The following is a 21950-nucleotide window of genomic DNA, read 5'->3' as shown; positions in this document are numbered from 1 at the left end:
ACACTGAGTCTCTTAGGTATAGATTCATCTCCAAGTCATAGGAAACCCTTTCTTTCCATTTTTTCCCCGTAAGTTTCTCTGTGGAATTGTGATTTATGCAGAATTCTGTAAACATTTCTTGTTAGCTCACTCCCAAAGCTCATCTCCGAGTGGAATAAGATCACATGCAGCAATCCCATGAAGCAAAGGAATGAGTCATCAGTCTGAAAGTTAAGCAACAGACAGAATCATAGATTCAGACCAAGGTAAGCATAACAATGAATGAAACACCAGTTCCAAAGTACATCTCTGGAGAGAGCAGTCTAGAACAGTAACTCATAAACGGACCTACCTAACACAGCATTAAAAAGCATATATGGGTCACCAGAAGGATACTTAAGAGAAAAACTCTATGGAATTCAAGGAAGGGGAAAATCTCCCTGAGAAATGCTTGAAACAGCTGAAGAAATTCAATTACATCAGTATAGACTTCTGTAACTAAGTTGGTCAAGTTTGTGTCCTATGTTCTTACGGCAGGCAAAAAGACTGTGGACTAGGAAAATGTCATTTTTAAACAAAGTAAATAATTGTAATTAATTTCCAGTGAACTCTTAGTTTTAATTCTACTAAAAGCAGTACAATTTCCCACGAAGAACGAAAAAAAGGCAATAGTGCAAATGCTCTCTCATGTTGAGTGGTTTCTCCTTTGGTTAAACAAAGACAGCAGTCAAAAAAAGAGAGTATGTCTCTTGAACCACACTGACAAATAAGGCTCAAAATCTGTTTATGTGGTTTTGCTGGTCTACATTACAAGTAATCTAGGTAATAAGTTTAGATTTATACCAGAGCAACTGAGAGCAAAGCTTGTCCCTAGAGATCTACAGCCTGATTAGTGGTGGCAAGCTGAGATAGCACAGCCCCAGCTGCTCAATATTACACCAAAAAAAAGAAGTGGGCAGGTTCAGAGAAAGCTGCACATATTGGTTTCACTCCTATTAACAATTTACCCCTACTATCTCACTCACCCACTCCCTCTTCACCAAAGCATGAAATGACAGTTAAGCTGTTCAATATTCAGCTTACTGTCATCACAGATTACAAAATAAATTAACAAAATGCCACCATTCCACACAGCAATTCCCAAATATCATGCTAGCCCTATGAATCTTCAGATGTTTCGCTCTCCTGCTGAACTCTTCTGCTCTGTCTCCACTTAACTGACCACAGCACCCACACTGTTGCAGCCACAGTTCCTTCTCCTTCCCCACTCCAAGGCAGCACTGAGGATCACTGTGAGTGCAGTACACATCAGGGTACACACTGGGGATTTACTCCCAATCCTTCATTTGTACCTGTACCTGTACTGAGCATTGCACCCCAATAATTCCCCTTTACTTACTGCACGCTACAGAGATCATATCTACCATCTCCAGGGAGCCTGCATCCAGCGCATGACTGCCTGAGCTAGTTTAGCTCTCACTGAGAGAAGGAAAAGAGACTGGGAAGAAGGAGAGCCTGGCAATAAGGCTTTCAGCTCAGCTCTTCAGGAAACCTCCCCACACGGTGATTCTGCTGGCTCAGGTGCACCATTCCCAGGTTTAAATTGTGGTGGTTCCCTTCCTGCTAACACTTCAGCCCAGCCATGCTGCAACATCCTGTGCACTGACTGCATCGCCTGGGCAGGGTGAACACACTCCAAGTGTCTGGCTGAGAAGGGTGAGGACCTCATCAAGGAAAGTAACACCAAAAATGTATTAAGAGGATGAGTGCTATAAACAGGGCAGTGCCATTTAAGAACCTCCAACATATACTAGCATGTCCCAAAGATGGAACACTACTAAATTTTTATACTGATACCTCCAAACACATGATTCAACAGCTTAATAGGAAGATAATTTCGAAGATTATAAAGACTACATCCCTTCTTCAATCTGGACCTGCTTCTTCATTTACTGATTTTTTAAGGAAGCTCAGCTTCCATCTCTATTTCATGGTTTCTAATTAGCTCATCTCTCATTTTAAGTATTTACAGCTTGGGAATTGAAAAAGCAATGGTGTAAGTGATGAGCAGAAGGAACAAGAATTGGCTATGCAGGATAACCGCTCCAGGAGCTGGACCGCCTAACCTGCAGGCAGGATGGAAAGCAGCTTGGGAATGTCTCCTTCCTGTTCATAAAACACAAGGGGCTGTGAGAGACTGACTTCCCACCAGACTGTGGCTGCATCACACCTACCAGGCAGTGACTCAGAGCACCCCTGCCACACACACAATTAAGTTCTGTCAAGCCACCACTGACCACCTCTAGTGCACAGCACATGGCACGCTTTAATTTAGCATTAGCAAAATACCAATAGCCCCTGGAGAGACTTGGATTTAATTCTACTTTAAAAATATGTTCACTGTACTAGAAGCAAAGTAGCACCAATGAATAATAATTACTAAGTGTCAGCTCTTTGAACATTTTCATACCTATACTGAAAGTCTTGGAAAGGATGGCTCCTCTTTCCCAACATGAATGCCAGAAACAGTATTTTTCTGAAAAGGAAGACCACATCAGATTGCAGATGTTAACTCTACATTTTTCTTCCTCAGCAGTCCAGATCCTGAAAGCAGAAGTAACAAGAATATAGTATGTAAAACTGCAGCTCAAATGTTTTCAGCAGCCCAGCAAAATCCTCTTCCACACATTCTTGTGAGTTAAAAAACAGATCTGCTGTGAGGCACAGCATGTATTTCATGGCAACAGTAAAGATTCATGTTTCTGCTTCTTGGGAAGTCACTACTTTGTAAAAAGATATGACTGGCTTCACAGGTCAAGGCAAAATTTACTGTCCTGAAACAGACTGAAAATGGAAAACAGGTGTAGCAGCCAAAACACACAGAGCTATCAGAAGGGGTTGAGGAGCAGTATACATCAACACCAGTTTATACAATCTAAATAGCATGGCGATGCTTTTCTTCTCCACCTGACAACTTCACTTTTTGCTTTCCATTTTCCTTGCTTTTCAGCCCTTTGGAAACCTCACTCACAAGGGAGAAGATGTCACATTTCCCCTGGAACAGAACTAGCTTATGACACATTGTGTAATTCCAAAAATACATCATGCATTAATTTGACATACTCCTGTCATCAAGACCTTAATTTCTAATATCTTCTTTTTCAGATACTATTAGAAAATTCCTCTGCCTCAGCTACCTAACTTGTAACACTTTAGGAGGCAAAGTGTCTTCTTGCTCATCCCAAGGTCCTTCACCCAGAAGATTCACAAACCTCTGGGGAAGGTCTGTTTGAATCTCTTCTTGAACATACAGTGTTCTCACCCTAGCAAATGACTGCCAGTGAGCTGCTTTTCTCAGCCAATACTTTGTATTTTAATTCCTATATTTCCTTCACTAATTTCCCCACCTACTTCCTGTTCCTATTAACTCTTTCCTTTCACTTTTTTTTGCTCTCCGGACCTGTGTGTCCCTCTTTACCACCAGACTGCCATGGGTGCTACAAAGTTGTCTCACATTCTGCAAAGGAGTACAGCCATGATTTCTGTACAATACCCCTGTAAGCCTAGGAGTGCTGTCTGGCAGCTGTTCAAACTGTTCAGGTAGAATCCTAAAATTTAAGTGGGACATTTTCTGTAAAATAGATGTGCTTCTGCTACATAAACTTTATGCCCTCCTACCTTCTCTAGAATTACAGCTGCTTCACTCTTGATTGTAAAAAGGCAGAACAGAGAGAGATAGGATATACAGACATGCTGAAATGCTTTCTAATGTCTTCTAGCAGACAATTAACTGTAGTCTGTGAGTCACAAAACTGTAAGAGATCCACTTGCTCACAACTTTGTGACCTTTCTGGTTAGGAGTTATACACCAGCTCAGGTAAGCTGCCGTTCCATCTTCACAACAAACCTCACCTGGTTAAATGCTACATATCTCTTGTGGATAGCAGAATAATTATATGCACTCACAAATCAGATGATGTAGTGCTATGTATTTTTCACAGAATGTCCAAAAGTCCCATTCCCTGGTTTCAGAGTTTGATGGTAAACAACGTGAGTGGGTTCTAAAAACCAGAGATGCACCCCAAACTGTAAACTGATGATGCTGACATCAAACTTGTCTCTCTAAATTAAAATATAAAAAGGATACTTCAAAGGGATAATAAATACCGGTAACTATTTTTCACAGCCTTCAATACACACTCATTTGCACTTGTGAAAGACAATTACAAAACCTTACTCTGACCTCATGCATCACCAAACCAAAACAGCGTACTCCCTTTGCACTGCTCTCTGTGACTGCAGAGAGTCTGGGAAAAATGCAAACCAATATTCATAATTTAAAGATTTCCTTTCTGCATCCTATCCCACTGGTTTTTGTTTAATTGCTTCGTGATCTCACCATCAAAAATCAGAGTACCATTTACTGTCATTAAGCTGTCCTGGTCATAAAGGAAAAGCAAAGTTCTTATTTTTGAACCAAGTTCCTTAGATGGGAGCATTGCCCAAGTGAAAGCAGCCTGGCTGGGCTGTGTAAGAGGGTAGGAGGCAGGGGATAACAATCTTAATATTTTTGGATGCAAGTTCAGGAGAGAAAAAGCAAAGACAGATGCTGTTAGCTGCAGAGGACACCTGAGAAGTCGTTCCACAGCACACCACACATGAGCCAAGGCTGATCTTACTTTTCCTTCCCACATACCTGGGCAAGCAGCCCAGCTAAATGCACACAGCACCAGCAAGGAGACTCTGCTCTAAATGTGCTCTTTATAGCACATACATTAGCCAATTTGACAAAAAACACCCGTCAATTCTGCCCAGAACCAAAAAAAAAAAAAAAAAAAAAAAAAAAAAAAAAAAAATCCCAGAGCCAAAGCAGCACTGACAAGTTGGAGAAAATGACCCTGACTTGGGGAGCAGCTCTGGCAGAAGCAGAGGGGCAAAGACTGGAAGATTTCTTCTGTTCAACCATATTCTTAGTCATGTCTTTGTCAGTAACTATTGTTTTTCTGCCAAGTTTGCATAACCCCTTGCACAACAAGGTATGTTTAGCACATGGTCTTTTAAAAATACCTTTTTAAAAAAGAAACTATTTTTCAGCTATGAAATCTAAAAACCTTCCAGGTTACAGATTTTACTCTGGCCTGCTTCATTACACACCTCGTGTGCAAACTTATTACAGGAAAATGTTACCTAATTAAATGTATTATGCTTTGTGGGGATGTTTTGTTAACTTATTTAATTAAAAACTTCTCAATTTACGTAATTTATCATGGCATGACCATTGTTAATGAAGCTCACAGAAGATACAAAGCAAAGGAGATGAAGCAGAGCAGAATGAAGGATTATGTTTTCAGACTTGCGAAGCGAAGAAGCCTGAAATAAATGGAAGCTGTGAGTGTTTGGAGCAGACAGTGCATTTATTGTAATTATTTCAGGCTGCATGCTGATTGGAAAAGATTAACATAAATAGGAGCTGCTATTGCAGATGTTTCTATTCTTGCTAGGAAATCCCTTGAATACAGGAAGCACAGAATAAAAATGCGAAGATGCTGTACTATAGAATTGTAACATTTTTCCTATTATTTTTTCTGTTCTGGACATACCAGAAGTAATATAAATAAAGCTGTTAATCCTTCAGGACTTGAAGAAAAAGCATCACTTTTCTCTGCAAACATGATAAAACATCCAGATGTCACCTGACTGCCCAGCAATAAACGCTTTGCACATTCCCTCCTCCCTTCCAGAAGGCACCTAGGTCACCTCCAGAGGCTATAGGGCCTGCAGCTACAACCTCAGTTAGTGAAACAAAATCCCCAATAATTAACAGCATTTAAGATCCTTATTCCTCCATTCACAACAGCAAATTTGATACATAAATAATTCACATAATTCTGATATTTCCGATTTCCTTTCTATATTAATGGCAAAATTTCCATTCAGTCTGGAAAAAAATACATAGAACTCTTATTTTTGAAAATTTTCCAAAATTTAGAAGTAGATAAAAATACCCAGTGACAGTCCTGGAGGCGTGTATAATACCTGTCATCGTATCTTCTGCTTACCTTCCTCACATCTCATAATTTGTTTCCTTGTCTCCCAAGGGCCCCAAGACACAGAAACTAAGAATTAAAGTAAATTACTTAGGGCAGGACTTTTTTCACTGCAACTTCAATCTGCTCAGGTCTATCACCGTAGCTATTTTAAAAATAAGTATTATACAACTATTCAAGCTCTTTGGTTATTTGTAGACAAGCTGCATGAAGTATTGTTCATACTGGCAAAGATCAGCATGAGTCAAAGATGCTGTGTCAGTACAGTATCTGCCTGAACATTATTTCCCGTGGTACTGCACTAAACATGAAGTAAAAGGATCATATGGGCCCATCCATACATCTCCTTTACACTATGCTTCACAGCCACAGGGCACTCAGCTACACCACCATGGGCCAGTCCCCAGAGCCTGAAGAACAAAGGGGTTCCTCAGCCCTGTGCTTCCCCTGTACTGGATGATGCTAGAAACGTGTCAGATCTAAACACAGTTTTCTTGGCCCAGAAGAAACATCCTCTGCTGCCTGGGACTCACTCCTGTGCAAGATGTCCCAGGGTGCTGGTCACCACTGCGCCAATCCTGCTAGCAGATGGACCTGGTTCTTTCCCAAAGATCAGATTGTAGAGGAGGATGGTTGCATGGTGACCAATGGCTTGAACACTGTCAGGAACCAGAAGCCCACTGAGCACATCTTTCTACCAGCACAGACACTGCTGTGGCACCCAGTAGGACAGTTTCAGTGACAAACTCCACTGACAGCACAGCACATCTCACACTCCAAATCTGTCCCTCCTTTTCAATGTTATGAAACAGTATCATCAGCTGCAGCTCAGGTGCAGCTTTAGAGTAAAATGCACTAGAACAAAAACAACAGCCCTGTCTAACATTTACAGAGCAACCTTCAGCAGGGTGGATCTCATGGGATTTCTTAAGCCATTCCAAGCCAACTGTATAATGTCACAGGTTTTCAAAAGTGTAGCCAAGGGCAGAGTTTGGGCGTCCATACATATGATTTCTTCAATTCACTGCCAGCTGCAAGGAGTCAAACACTGACAGAACACAGAAGCAATTCTGCGTAATAGCAATTCTACATCTTCAGCACTGCAGAAGGGAAGCACAGCCAGTGGCAGACGGAATTCACCAATTCACCACAAGTGCTGGGCTTTGAAAAAGGAGGGAAAAAGCAAAAAAAAAAAAAAAAAAAGAAAAAATGCTGCTTCCTCAACACAGTAGGGTTGCAACAGAAATTCTACCTTTTTGCAGGGGGAAGTGAGGGATTTATAGGCACAAATACATATTCTGCAAATCTCCTCCAAAGGACTGCTCTTGAATGACAGAAGCAAGATCCAAATCTCCCCAGACTAACTACCTAACTGGGCTCAGCAGGAATGAAATGCATTGTATGCCTGTCACTTCTATAATTTTGAGCTGAATCTTGTTTAGTAGTCCGTCAGATGACAAAGGTAGATTAGAATTCAACAGATAATGCTAAAGTCCCAGAAACAGTTATTTCAAGTATTTTTATATTACAAGTTAGGAACAATACCTCAGTTCCCATCTGGAAATATCCTGTGTTCAAATCAGTACAAATAACATCCATTCTCAAGGTGTTTTCATTATGATTTTCCATAAGTCTGTAAAAAATTGAGACAGCATGCACATTATGGACATAAATCTATTATACCTTACACCCACATAAATCAAAGCAATTCCACCAAGCTCAGACACAGGTTTACCTGAAATCTTTAAATATAAGTGGTTCTCAAGCAAAAAAAGAAAAAGAAATCCATAATACTGATGTTTCGAAAGTAAATACCAATCTAATCACAACCTCTATATAACCCCAGTCTCAGCTCTGAATCTAGGCACATTCCTGTGGTTTCCTCTCCTCAAAAAATCCAGCTTCTTCCCCAGAAGATCCAGCTATCAGCTCCAGCAAGAGTACAGAAAGGCCAGCTCCAGGCACCTGCACTGAAAGACTTTTGCTGCCCTCTTTCATGCAACCCTTAGCCCACATAAAGTGTCAAGTTGGTGCCTTGGAGAAATCCTGTGTAGCTGACACCTCGAAGAGAGGGGTAAACAGCTTTTTCTGAGAGCAGCGGCAGTGAAAAGGGAAGACAGCAGGATAAAAAGAAAGCTCTAGAAAGTTTAGGGACTGTAAGGATTCTCATTAGTATCAAAACACTTTCAAGGAAAATTACACAAAATTTACTTTTTATTAACTTATTACAGGTCTATGTTATAATAAAACATCTTTCCCTCCTTAACTGGGAAACACAGAGATTTTGTACTTGTTTAAGCATTTTGAAGACTCTTCTGTCACCTGAGAACACTTTACCTACTTATTTAGAAGGATCATTTTCCCCTGAGAAAGGAAAAGAACTCCTCCCAAAATAAAATTCACCTCCCATCTCAGACCTCCTAAGCCTCTTCTAGGATTTTTTTTCTTTGTTGTACCAACATCTTTCATGGACTTTGTACTTTAAACATCGCTTTGGTTCAGAGGAAAAATAGAACAAGGTCTTAAAAGTACTGAGGAAGCAAAACAAAACAAAGGAGAAATGCCTGGCAAGTTAGAAAATATTGCAAACCCATATTCCGAAAGTCACATGGGGACTCCCTTCCACCCGGTGCCGAGAACACTGAAATCTCATCTACCCATTTTACCCCTACACCATGCCACTTAATAAAAGAAAAGGAATTGAGCACTTTTGCTCAGTAAGGTATTGGAAAAGCCCTCCTGTAGTCTTCAATCACAACCCTGAAGGCCTTATGAGAAGAACAGCAATTAAAAACACCATCTACTTACACTGACAATATTCATGTTAACAGTCAAACTGGTATTTTAGAGTACAGCAAGCATTACTGAATCTGGCAGCAGCAAGTCCTAAAAACTTGCCATCATTCCTTTTCCATCCTGGACCAGCCACCCAACCTATAAAGAAACTCCACTTTTATAGAAAAGCTCAGCTCTCGAAGAAACTTTGAAGGGATGCCCATCACTGCTGACAGCTATGAGCCCATCACACAGCTGCGATCCCAGAGACTGAGCTCCTGACTGAGACCCGTCCCTGGATGCATTAGGAGCTCCGTGACTTGGCCTTTGCACCAGTATTCATGTCTCAGCCTTGACAAATCCCCTTGACATATGCATGTCCAAAACACTCATTTTCTCAGGGCCCATCAAGATGCCTCCTTCAGGGCTACCAAGAAAGCAGCTGTAGGCTTAGCAAGGACATGCTGTTGTATTAGTGGGGTGTTTTATCTTTTACCGCTCACCAGAAGCACAAACTTTAAAGGAAACGCTTCTGCAGGTGCTGATTACTCTGCCTTTCATCTCTTCAGATGAGCCTTCTTACATGGGTATTTTATCTGGTACATCCCTGCCAGCTCTTTACAGAAAACACTTCCCTCTCATTCCATTTTCCCTAAATCCTGACACGCAAACCCAAGCTGAAGAACGCAAACCCCGTCACATCTGATGAATTAGTACTGACAGTGGTTGGTGCTTTTGCTTTGTTTGTTTGTTTGTGGTTTTTTTTCTGCAGGAGCAAGGAAATCAAGATTACCCTTCAAATGAACCAAGGGTCAAAACCTTAATGAAAAATTAAAGGTTTTCACCATTATGGGGAATTACAACACAGCATAAGGAGGCAAGGTTAACTTTGCAATGTCCCTTAGAGCCCTTCAGAAAAGAGGTGCACCCCAAAGCTGTGGTCTGATGTGGCCATAGGTGCACGCTGTCCTTGTGGTGAGGAGGCTCACAGGGAGCCTGCAAACATCCATGTCCTTCTGCAACCCTGGCACTGCGACCCAGTGTGGGGCACCTGGCACTCATCCACAGTTTTCTCTGCTTGTTGCCAAGACCATGTAATAGCTATATTCTCCTTATGGCACCTGAGGAATATTGTGCTTCTCTGTAACCTGAAGGAGTACAGGCAATGGCACAGGAAACAGGTTTCAGAAGGTTTACACAGATGGGCTTTTTCTTTTTTCCCATTCTGGCCTGAAAATGTTGAAAAGAATGTAATTATTTATATTGCATTTGTTTTGGAAGTGAAGATACAGATCACTTGCTTTTAATTTCTTTTTCCCAGATTCATCCTTTATTTAGTGGTAACTATAAAAATTCATTTGAAAAAGTAATCTATTCAAGATTAATAAAGTTCAAGTGCAAAACATTTTTAAAGACAGCTTAGGTACAACTATTAAGTTGTCAAACAAAACCATGTAGTCTGAGTTATACAGGAAAAGGGTCGAAGTTTATGGCTAATTTCTCAGATTGAAACTGTTTCCAGGAGCAACACTTCCATGCCAAATGCTGCTAGGTGATTCCAAGAACAGTCAGGTGTATGAGTAAAAACAGAGAATCTGAGTAATATCACTGTTAGCAAGAAGCCCACCTCTCACCAATCTCCAATTTCCACCACCATAAACTTTTCGCCTTTGCACTCAGGCTACCTCTGCATCAACTGACCACAGCCTCAGTATCTGTAATTAAAAACAAAAACACATTTGTTTTTTTTTCTAGAGATGGGAATACTGAAGTTCACTTCCCTGATAGCTGATCCTTAAAAATTCAATCTTTCTCTGTCAGCTGTGGTATTTAAAGTCACTAAAATGCTACCCTGTCAGTGCCCTTTATCTGCCAGCGACTGGTCCAAAATGCACAAATAATGTCATAAGGGCTGTGATCAAATGCTTTTAAAGTCACATTAGCTCCTCATGCATACATCACATCTACACTTACAAAAATGTCAATTCTACGTCAATACCGATATTTATTAAATTCAACAGTCAAACCCCTAGCCTTATGTACTTTTAGAAGGCAACAATATACCTTTACAAAAATAATTTGAGGAAACGGTGGATGCATAGGAAATGGAAGAGGCTACTTGGAGCAGCCAAGTGAATGGAAAACACCTGAGGTCATAGAATCAGCCCCTAGCTCCCCAATGCTTTACATTAATGAAGAACTGCTGTGCAAGCCTGATAATATTTTAGTCTCCTTTGCAGATGCCCAAGCATTTACTCGGTATTCAAAGCTGCACTCCACAGCTTCAAGAATCAGAATTTAAAACTAGCAGTCAGCTCACTGATTAAATACTGCTTCAATGAAACAAGACACACTAACTCCAGTCAACAAAACTCCTTTTGGGACCCCACAGAACACCTGCTCTGTAGCCCCATAGCAAGGGAAAATAAAGGACCTGTGCAACCTCACTCACCTTATGCTTTTCTAATGATTTCCCAGTTAATTCAAACATCCATAAGCTTTTAAAATCCATTTACTTATCATCAAAGCATTGCCTGCCAAGTCATGCATGACATAGAGAAAAAAAATACTAAGATGACAGCGCATGGAGCTTTCACTGCATAGAGATTGTTTCTCTCAGGAAAGTTCTTTGGAGAACAGAGAAGGTCTCTAGAAGTATGTTTGTGGTGATACAGCCACACAGAAAGTCCAGATTGGAATGGTATTTTTATACAAATTAATCTTGAAAGTAATGGAAAATCTATTTTAGTGCATCTGACCTGTAGTCAGATTTCACCTCAAGAAAGATTCCCAGCATGACAGCTTTTTACACAGAAAAAATAAATACATATCCGTGAGCTGAAATCAGTGACAAAGGTGTAATAGCAAATATCCCTTATGGCAAGCTTGTGAGAAAGGGCTGTTCTCAGACAACAAAGCCTGACTACAAGAGGGTACATCAATTATTTCTGCACAAACCAGACTGAAAGAACAGCACACAGCTGATATGTCCACAGTTGTTCACACAGCATGACAATGGGAAGGGATGAGATGGCATTAGACAATACAACAGCATGCATTTCAAATTTTAACAGATTCATGTAATTTTTTTCTTTTTTGCTCACAACCAAGAGAAACTGCAATGCTACTGACACTGCACAGTTGACTGCTGCTGTTCAATGTGTTAAAAAAAAACTACTATAATTAAGTAATTGGTTGGCCTCTGTCCATTTCATTCTACACTGCTGCCTCACACTTGTTTAAAGAATAGAGAAAAAATTGTTGAAAATGTGGCAGATAGTGGAAAAAAAAAGTCAAGCTTGACTCGTTCAAATTAGGTGGTATTTGTACAGATGGAGCACCTGCCATGACTGGCAAGAAGAACAGTCCTGTCGCTTTGCAAGAAACATTTTTGGATCGAAAGTTATCGAAATACCATTTGTATCCATCAGGATTATTTCCTGAGCCAAAGATTTAGGTTTCTTGCATGTCTAAATCCTGTCAAGTCCTACTCTAGCAAAATAAGTATTTATAGAATCGCAGAATCATTTAGGTTAGAAAAGATCTTTGAGTCCAACTGTTAACTCACCACTGCCAAGTCCACCACTAAAGCATGTCCCTAAGTGCCTTATCTACACATCTTCCAAATACCTACAAGGATGGTGACTCAAACACCTATTCCAATGCTTGATAACCCTTTCCATCAAGAAATTATTCCTAACACTCACTATGCATCAGAGATGCCAATAAGCATAGCAAGTAATTGATGAAAGTGATGAGCAGAATACAGATAAAATGTTTTCTGCCAAAGGGCAAAACCCGTGAAAGACTCTGGAAAGAGAAAATGACCAACACATTTTCTGAACAGAAATTATTAGCCTTTCAATGACAACAGTCCTGCTTATAACCAAGAAGGGATCAAAATTCCAGTGTATAGGGACATGACATGTCAGCTCTGCAGCCTCAAAACATACAGGAAAAGAAAGGATTACCTGGACTGCATGCTGTCATCCATGTGCTGCTTTTCAGTCGGAGCTGAGATGTTCTTATTCTACTTGAATTGTGTGCTTTGGTTAAATGCAGTGTGTTACAAGTGACACGTAAAGGTCTGAGAAACACTATGATCTGAAGTTTGAGGAGCTATTTCACTCTGAGTTAGAAGATCCTAGAAACTGAAATTTCCCATTTGTATCTCATTTTATAACATGATATAGACAATTCCTAAGAAAAGGGTTTCAGTTTGGATTCTCTCAGCTTTGAAAAAAAGATGTCCTTGCAGCAGCAGTGTAAAAACTGGTAGACCCACCTAGAGAACAGGACCAGGCACACCCAGAGAACAACAAAGTTGAAAACGAGCACTTAGAAGCAGATCTCCTCTGATACATGCCTTCCCTTTTAGTGCTTATGCAGACTGGGACTGACAAACATTCATGAACACTAATACTCTATTACAAACTTTGTTAAAAATAGACTGTTTAAAAGTCACCAATTCTCATCTCAATGACTTGGTGTCAACAAAGCTGAAAACAAGGGCAAAAAGGACATTTAGAAACACTATCACACTATTTGAGGGTTGCAATAGCAGAATTAGCCTGATAACTTTATTTTAGGAGAAAAGAACCAAGGATCACTCTTATGACATTTATAACAATAATTACATTTAATAAAATGTAAGAATAAAAATGTACTTTAAGACCATTTGCAGTAACTACATCTAGAAAAAAAAACCAACAAAACCAAACCCAGTTCTAGCAAGATATACTATATAAAGACTGACCCCTGGATTTACCAATTTCCAGTCTTGCCAACAGTCAGTCTCCTGCCATTGAGGACCTCCCCTCTTCTGCAACTCATGTATTTGCACATATTGATTCTACAGTTTTTGCTCCTGGCAACTACCAGGGGTTTTTTTTGCCTAGATGGAGGTAAGTATGACAGAACATCAACATTTCCAAATAAATCTTCGGAGTGAAAAACAGGATTGCAGAAGTGTTTTTAGAAGTGTAAGAAAAGGTTTTCTGGGTTTTTTCTTTGCTTTTAAGAAAAAAGATTGAAAACAATATATAAGCACTGCTATATAAAGAACTAAAAATAAAAATAATTTAAATGGAAGCCTAAAGAGATTGTGCCTATTTTCATTTCCAAACACAGAATAGAAACAGGTTAAAAAGTCAAGAATTAAAACACAGTAATTTATATTTATTTTGGTTGCAATGCTGATTAAAGATTAAGATGGAATTTCATCACTAAGATATATAACCACCATTGTTTGCTTAACCATATATGACCTAACAAGCAATTGCACACGAATTTTTTTGTTGCAGTTCCTCTTTAAAGAGGAAGACGTATTTGTCTCTGCTTTTAAAGGAGAGGAAGTACTTGCAGGAACTCAACACTGTTGACCCAGTGCTTTTCCTTTTCTTTTAATTGCAATGCCTTTACAATGGCAAGCACCATGGATTTATTTTCATGTCCAAAGCCCTCACCTTTTTGCTGCAAATTACTCACAAGCAATAACAATGTATACTTTTTAAGTATTACAAGAATATTTTGCATTAAGCAAATGCTGCCAAAACAATACACATTTGTAACCTACATGAGGGAAAACAGCCCTCACATGCTTTTCCTGTGTCCCAGTAACTCCCAATGAAGACATTTGGAATGAAATGCTGAATACTCATGGTCTTGAATATACAACATATCTTTAGTAACTAGAGTTGCAAAAGTGTGTAACCGAGTTTTGGTAAACTGCAAAAAATACTCCATTTAAAACCAGTGCCATTGTTTGGTGGAGGAAGCAACTTTGACAGAAGTAAATGATAGCACTATTAAAACTAACAACATGCACAAAGTAAATCTCTTAAGAGAGCCCTGCACCTAAGACATGCCATGTTTAGAAGCACATGCCCTATTAACTGAGGTTGTGCATCCAGAGGATGAAGTGGGAACACGAAGTGACCCCCCTCGAGAACACTGTGTGCCAAACTTCCACAGTTTGAGTAAAATACTGGTTGTTATGCAAGCACCACAATATACAGGCAATACTTTCCAACTGAGAACTCCATAGAAATCCTGTGTCCATCCCCTGACCCTTCCGTCCCTTCCTGTCCACCTTCTACTTTCTTTATGCATTGTTTCTCTCTCCTAACCTTTCAAAATTCTGTTAGTTTCTCCTTTTACTGTGACTTGAGAACGGACTTTTCATTTACTGTTCCTTAAATAATTAAATAGTCTCCACTTGCTTTCCTGCTTCCAAGCCAGAGAAGTATCCCATTTATGTATTGTCACTCAAATCTATCACTTTTCATTTTTTTCTTATTAGCATATCTTTATAGTACTATTTGGCAAGTAGAGGTTAACGTTTTTCTTCTTCTCAAAGGATAAGTTAGCAGCTTTATGAAACTGCTATTAATGAAGCGCCAAATTCATTTAGAACACACACACTAGCTAGCTGAAAAGCAGAGGTAAACCTTAATCAAGCACATCAAGATCTGTAGTGCTAATTTTCATCTCTGTTTAAGTAAAAAGTCCAATTATCCTGCTCAATCTATCTCTGAAAAAGCATTTTACCAGCCATTTCCTCAAGAGGCATTTTTTATCTCCTTTCTGTCAGTGGAGCTGAGATACCAAAAGCGAAATTCTAGTCCCACTGAACTCAACCAGCACATCTTTTCTGAAGGCCTATGGCAGGGCCATGACAAATCCCTGGCACAGCATGGAGCCAAGCCAGAGGGCTACGGTGCAGCCTGAATCACCTCAACTTCAAGAGTCAAATTACTCAGATTAGCCACTACTTTCTCCCTGTTGTCATGTACTTCTCCCCTGTTTTGAGGACATGTGGCCTTCTGCATCTGTTCCCATTTGTCTACCTCTCTTTTTTTCATCCTTATAAAAAGTTCATACCCTCCAGAGAAAGAAACACCATCTTAATTAGTTCAGTAACCACTGCCTTTTCCTTGATGATGGAAAACAGAACTCAGGAGCAGGGATGATCCTTATGGTAAAAAGACTTCCCCATGTCCATTGTGCAAGTCAGTCAGAAATGTGCCAGTTTTTTAAAAAGGTCTGCTTGTTGCAGGTACTCAATAGAGCATTTAAATAGCCAGAGAGAGGAATAAAAGGTACTTTGTTGTTTGGTAACAGTAAGCATTGTGTTTGCATTTCCAAGTTCAAACTAAGTGCGAAAAGCAAGCTGGTGCTGGACATAGTGCTGATGAGCTTATGGGGAGAAGTGCAGGTCATCAGTGGCAAGGACAGACACAGGCACCAGTCACCCACAGAAATTTCCATGAAGCAGATCATGCATCTTTAAGCATGGTGAACTAATGACATCCTCCTCCACAGTGAGCTCCACAGCAACTGTTTATCTGAACCACAAGCTCTGATGAAGCAGTGAGTAAAACCAATACCACATCACACTCATTTTCCCTCTGGGATGCACCCACAAGTCTGCTGTACATCCAGACTAACAACTGAGCCAGAATGATGGAAGCACAGAAACTACTTATGAAAAGAGCTGGACTGAAACTAGAAGCAGAGATTAAATTCACCAAAACATCTCCAAATGTGATGCTACTTCACCCACAGCACACTGGATTTAAGACTAGAAGATATACCTTGCTCATCCATGTATTCACAGGTGTAATCTCTTTAAAAATACTTACTGAAGGTGCTGAGAAAATCCTAAATCCTTTTTGCTTATACTTTCTGTAGACATACTGGCACTTGCTTCAGACCGGTACTGAAGTGCTCCACCAAAATTGCACTTTCTGAAGGTTACTTTTAGTAAATAAAATATTAACTTAAAAATGCTTGGCCCAAGAAACCAAGGTAAATGCTACATAGTCTATTAACTCAAATAATTTATTCTCGGCTCAAAATACCATCATTTTGAAGTAAGTTTCTGTTTATCATTATTACAAAATTTGCTTCAAAAGAGTTTTCTCTAAGCTTATGAACAAAGCTTACTGAATGAAGTAAAATTAGGGGTATTATTTTGCTAGCCACAGAACACTAATTTAATTTGTATTCTCTAATGAATGCTGATCCTAAGATCAGGCATGCAGATGACAACAAGGACAGTAGTTACATGCAAATCCAGTAAGTCACTACAAACGCAGTATTCCACTCTGAGAGGAAGTACCTTCCTTGGTTCATCTTCTGATGAAATGAAGTGGCAACAAGAAACATTTCTATCCATATTCCTTCTTGTTTAAATCATCCACTTCATTAAAAAGTTTAAAATCTTCCTGCCAGTGAGCCATGTATTCCTTGTGTTACTCACGTAAATATTCCTAGTAAAGTGACAGGCAATATCCTTAAAAACAAGACACAGAAGCACCTTATTATTTAACTGAACATCTAAAGGTGCTTTTGAAATGAAGCAATACATTTTCCCTGGCTTTAGACACTTGAGTTAGCACTTCTGAATACAGCTGAGTTTTATAAATTCCACTGCTCCTGCCGGGAGGATATTTCTTGAGCTGACATATCATGCATTTGTCTGTTACTCTAGTTACTCTAATGCTGTTTCAGTGTGAGCAGGAAGAATCTCCTACCTCCCAAATGATTTGAAATACGGATCCATAAAGCACATGGAAAAGGCAAATCACACCTATACCCTTAAGTCTTGCTACTCCATTTACATATAGCAAAGCTCTCATGGGACTGTATTAGCTCAGGACTGAATCCAGAGCACAGACTTAGATGCCTATTAAATGATACTTCTCTTTCAATTAATCTCACATTTGAGGCAAAACACATTGATTCTTGATAGTTGCAGGTACAATCCTCACTCACTCAGGCGCTCATCTCCAAGACACTCAGCAGCTTCAATCCACCCTAAGGCAATTGAAAACTACAATCACACAGGAGCTCGTTTTGGTTGGACTGAAGTCGGTGCAAATTTTACAGCAGACCTCAGGGGAAGGCAAGATCAGGGTTCAGCGACACAGCCAGCAATAGCTGAATAAATGCAAGAGATCTGGACTTAACCTCACAGTCTTCTCTTACCGAAGTCCAAATCGTCCCATTAGCGCCAATGGGCACAACCCTACACAGTGCTGCACACTGGAACTCTCTATGGGCCTGATCCTGCCATCTTGAGCCATCAGAATATTGACTGTAGAAGTAATCCCACAGAAATCCACACAACTCGCCAAGTAAGGGATGCCACAATCGCAGTTATCATTGATTCTGAGCAATTTTAATATTTAGAAGCTAAACTAGAAAATTAGACTCTGAACGCAGCAAAGGTTTTGCAAATTTATTTCATTCTACAGCTTATTTTCTTTCCCTTTAAGCCAAACCAGAAGCCTTTACTTTTAAATTAAATTATTAAGAATAATTATCAATAGGTAAGCCACATGAACACTGGGGTGCTCTATATCAAAGCCTTCAAGCTACTGCTTTCAGTAGGGCGTGACGCACACCTTCCAATTTAAACCTACAAATTATTAGACAGGTTACCATAGGAAGAAATTTTTGATAGGTCTTTTCAGCATTTAGAAAAGGCTACACCAGTCAGAGTTTTCAGACTGAATAAGGGTTATTTTCCTTTCCTCACCAAATCTCTACCATTTTCTCATGGCTATTATATTTTAATTAATTCCAATAATCTCAAAAGCTTTAGCTTATTCTGTCATTTTCATATCTGTGTAAATAACTCTAGGATTACTTCTTTGAGGAGAGCATTCAATGTTATTTGCCTGGTTCTCATTCTGACTCTTTGGGTGGTTGGGCTATTTATGCTTTTCAAGTTGTTTGGCTGTTTTCATTCTGTAATTACACCATTTCTGCTATCTAGGGACAATCAGAAAGATTGGACGATAACCGACAGCCTGAATCACTCTCACATTTTCTAACCGATACTCTAGAATCTCCTAATTTTTTAAGGCAGAAGCAAAGAAGGAAATAAGAATTCTCCCTGGCACATCCTGAGGCATTTTCCAAATTTTTGGCGAGGTAAAGTCTGGACGGGTAGCTTGCCAGAAAGGCGAGAGAAGAGCCCGCAGTTCCCACAGAGACACAGTACCCACAGCACCGCTTGCTGCAAGAGATCACGACATTTCTGTGCAGGCTCAGAGGTCGCGACCGCCGGGTCGCACGGAGCGCCCCGCGGGTCCCCCGAACCCCCGTTCCAGTCCCGGGCCGGGGACTCCCCGCACCCCGCACGGTGCCCCGGGGCAGCTCCAGCGCCTCCCGCTCCGGTCCCGCCCGGTGCCTCCCCGGGCAGCGGGGGCGTCGCAGCTCACCTGGGCGCAGCAGGCACCGCTGCTGCCATTTGTTGCTCCCGTTCGGAGGGAGATGCCCTCTTCCCCCCTCCCCCCGCATCGCGGCCACCGCCGCCCGAACCGTAGCAACTGATCCTGATAGGTTTCAAAGTGGAAAAATCCTACGGCAACACACACGGCGTCTTCCCACCCGTCCCCGCCTCCGCCGCCCCCCTTCCCCGGCAGCCCCGCTCGGCGCCCCGGCCGCCGCCCGCACCGGAGCAGCGCGAACGACCTCGGGCAGCCGCCCCGGCAGGGACAGCGGCCAGCACCCGGGAACACGCGGATGGGAGGGGACTGCATTTTCCACCCCTTCTTCTGATATTGCTCCGTACGGGATCGGGGGCGGCGGGTCTCATACCCGTTTGCCTCCAAGCGAGAGGGTGTCAACCCCCTTCCCGCAGCCTCCGCCTCTGGATTCCCTCCCCATATCCCGCTGCCTCGGCGGAATCCCGACCCCGTCAGCCCCAGGACTCACGGACACCGGAGGTTCGCCAGCACGAACTGGGGGAGGGGGCACCTCCGGTGGCCCTCGCCGATCGCTGCCGGGCAAGGGGCACGGCACGGCGGTAGCCCCTCGGAGGCAGCAGCGCCGATCGCCTTACCCCCGCTCCCTTCCCGTCGAGTTTCCTCCCGGCGCTGCCGCCCCCACCCAGCGCACCCGCGGGGCGCCGCAACTCACATCGCGGAGCCTTCCCGCAAAACTTCTCGGCGTGTGGCCCCGGCGGCTCCGCTCCGCTCGGCTCGGCGCAACAGGCAGCGCTGCTCACCTGGCGCGGGGCCGCCGCGCCATGGGAGCGCCGGGCGGAGCCTGCGGGCGGCGCGGCGGGGCCGGGCGCTGCCAACGCCCGCCCGCCCTGCTGCTCCGCCGGGCGCCCGCCGGAGGCTGTGCCTGCCGGAGGCTGTGCCTGCCGCGCCGCCGCTCCCTGCCCTGCGCTGCGGCTGCGGGCACGGCGGCAGGCGGGCAGGGAGGGAGGAGAGAGCGGGGCGGAGAGCGAGGGAAGGAGGAGACCTCCCTCTCGCTCCCACCGCACCGCGGGGAGGTGCTGCCCGCGAGGGGTGATGCTGCCCGTCTGCCGCCCGGGGCTGACTCTGCCTCTCACCCTCCAGCTCTAGGGGCAGGGCGCGGACAGAGATAGCCATGCCTGGGGTGCCTTCACAGGGTGCTTCTGCTCCCCCCAGTGCCCAGCAAAATACGAATGAGGTTAATTGTTTTGCTCATCTGAGTGAACAGCTGTCATTGCCAATGTGTAATACCAATGTATAATATAATACCAATGCATAATATAAGTTTACCACGATTAGTGAACTTATGCTATGCACAACCTCACCAACGTTGTTTGATGATCCCGTTATTCACATCCTGCTTCGGGTTTACCGCGGTCCTTGCGAGGGTGACTTTATTCTCCAAGGGGTGCTTCTGTGAAATGTGCTATGTTGCAGCAGTTGCATGGCTTGTCATAACCCAGACTTTAAGAAACATTATCAGTTGGTTGCCTTTTTCACTCAAACACATTCTCTGTTGTGCACTTTTCTACTCTGGCTCTGCAAAGTAAACTTTCTGTTCATTTCGTGCAGCAAAGAATTTTGTCACCTGTCTTCAGTTGAGAGCACCTGGGCAGATGGGTTTTAGAAAGATCCATCTTAGCTGGTTTGCTTTGAGGTGAAAGCTGCCTAAGATGCTGCATGGAACAGAAAACAAATTGGCATTGATTTCCTCTGGGCTGTGTTTTTTGCCTCTAACTATACAAAACTGTTTTATCTCCATATTGGCCATTGTTAAAAAGAAACTTCTAGGTCAGAAGGACGAGTGCTACAGTCACAGACAGGTGGTCTTTTGAAGGAAGGGGGGACAAAGGAAAGGGATGCGACTAATCCATTGCCAGATGTCATTTTCCATCATTAAACCTCAGTCCTGTGAGTTTCTACCCAAGTAAAAATATTTACCTGAGTAATCTATCTGAATCATATTAGCAAGATAATGCAGGACCAGGCCTTTGTATTACAGCAAAACCTGCTCTCCTTTCTCCTAGGAATATTCACAAATTGGCTCATGAACACTTATATATATGCCTATAATTTTAAATTCTTAGTATAAGAGATGATAACAAATACAAAAACAAACTTGATAAAAATCACTTTCGTGAGTTCCTTACACAATTCTCGCACTGACTGACTCAACCCAGCTTTGAAGACACAATCAGTTAAAAAATAAAACCCTAATACATGACCATGCCTTTCTTTTTGCAGTGTGTTTGATTGTGTTACAAAGCTGATAAACTGACTGAAGAAGCCATGGCTATGTTACTAGCCCTGTATTATTTGCAATGGAAAACAATTTTCAGGCTTTGTGAGTTTTATTCCTTTAGCTGAAACTGACTCAGATTCATTTTAAGGAAGTAGAAAAATGTTAACCATTGTTGATAACTCAAACCCAAAATCTCACGTGCAGCATCCCATTCTTCAAATAAAGCTTGTGTTCATGTTTTTACTGTTTGGTGTATAGATATATGACAGCTGGGTATAGTACCCAGAATGGATGCACTTGGTTGCAATACACCACATTACCAGCATTGCAAACTTCCTTGGAGTGATTTGCTGTTTTTAAATATTTTAATGGGAAAAAAAAAAAAAGGAGTTAGCAGATCTGCTTTTCGTTTGGCTTGACACTCCCCACCCCCTCTAAAAACAAAAAAAAAAAAAAGAAATGCAGTTATTTCCCTTTAAAACTGAACCTCTAGTGGTACTTTGTGGAATAAACTGTTTTCATTGTTAAATATCACAACAATATAAGAAAAGACTGACTTAAGCATGCACAACAACTTACTGCATTAGCCATTATGTCATTCATCATAATGATTTAGGTGTAATTGCCAAAGAAAACAGATCCTCAGAAAAA

General features: G+C 41.8%; 1 protein-coding gene across 5 annotated transcripts in view; it reads right to left on the bottom strand.

Annotated features, from left to right (window-relative positions):
- Positions 1 to 19832, bottom strand: part of LRRC3B (leucine rich repeat containing 3B) — a 45120-nt gene extending 25288 nt beyond the window's left edge. Inside the window, exons 1-3 of one of the 5 annotated variants that reach the window (XM_033074106.1) lie at positions 19734 to 19812; positions 7572 to 7659; positions 2450 to 2583 (exon numbers count right to left, since the gene is read on the bottom strand). The gene's annotated coding sequence lies outside the window, so the exon portion shown is untranslated. Of the gene's footprint in view, positions 1 to 2449; positions 2584 to 7571; positions 7660 to 19033; positions 19172 to 19529; positions 19549 to 19733 lie in introns of those variants that run through there. The other 4 variants (XM_033074124.1, XM_033074096.1, XM_033074142.1 and 1 more) reach the window with 4 other exon arrangements.
- Between the last annotated feature and the right edge of the window lie 2118 nt (positions 19833 to 21950).

The sequence above is a fragment of the Catharus ustulatus genome, chromosome 1 (assembly GCF_009819885.2).
Source record: "Catharus ustulatus isolate bCatUst1 chromosome 1, bCatUst1.pri.v2, whole genome shotgun sequence".
Classification (NCBI taxonomy): Eukaryota; Metazoa; Chordata; class Aves; order Passeriformes; family Turdidae; genus Catharus; species Catharus ustulatus.
The sequence above is the reverse complement of the archived record's forward strand: the minus strand, read 5'-3'. Positions and strand labels throughout refer to the sequence as shown.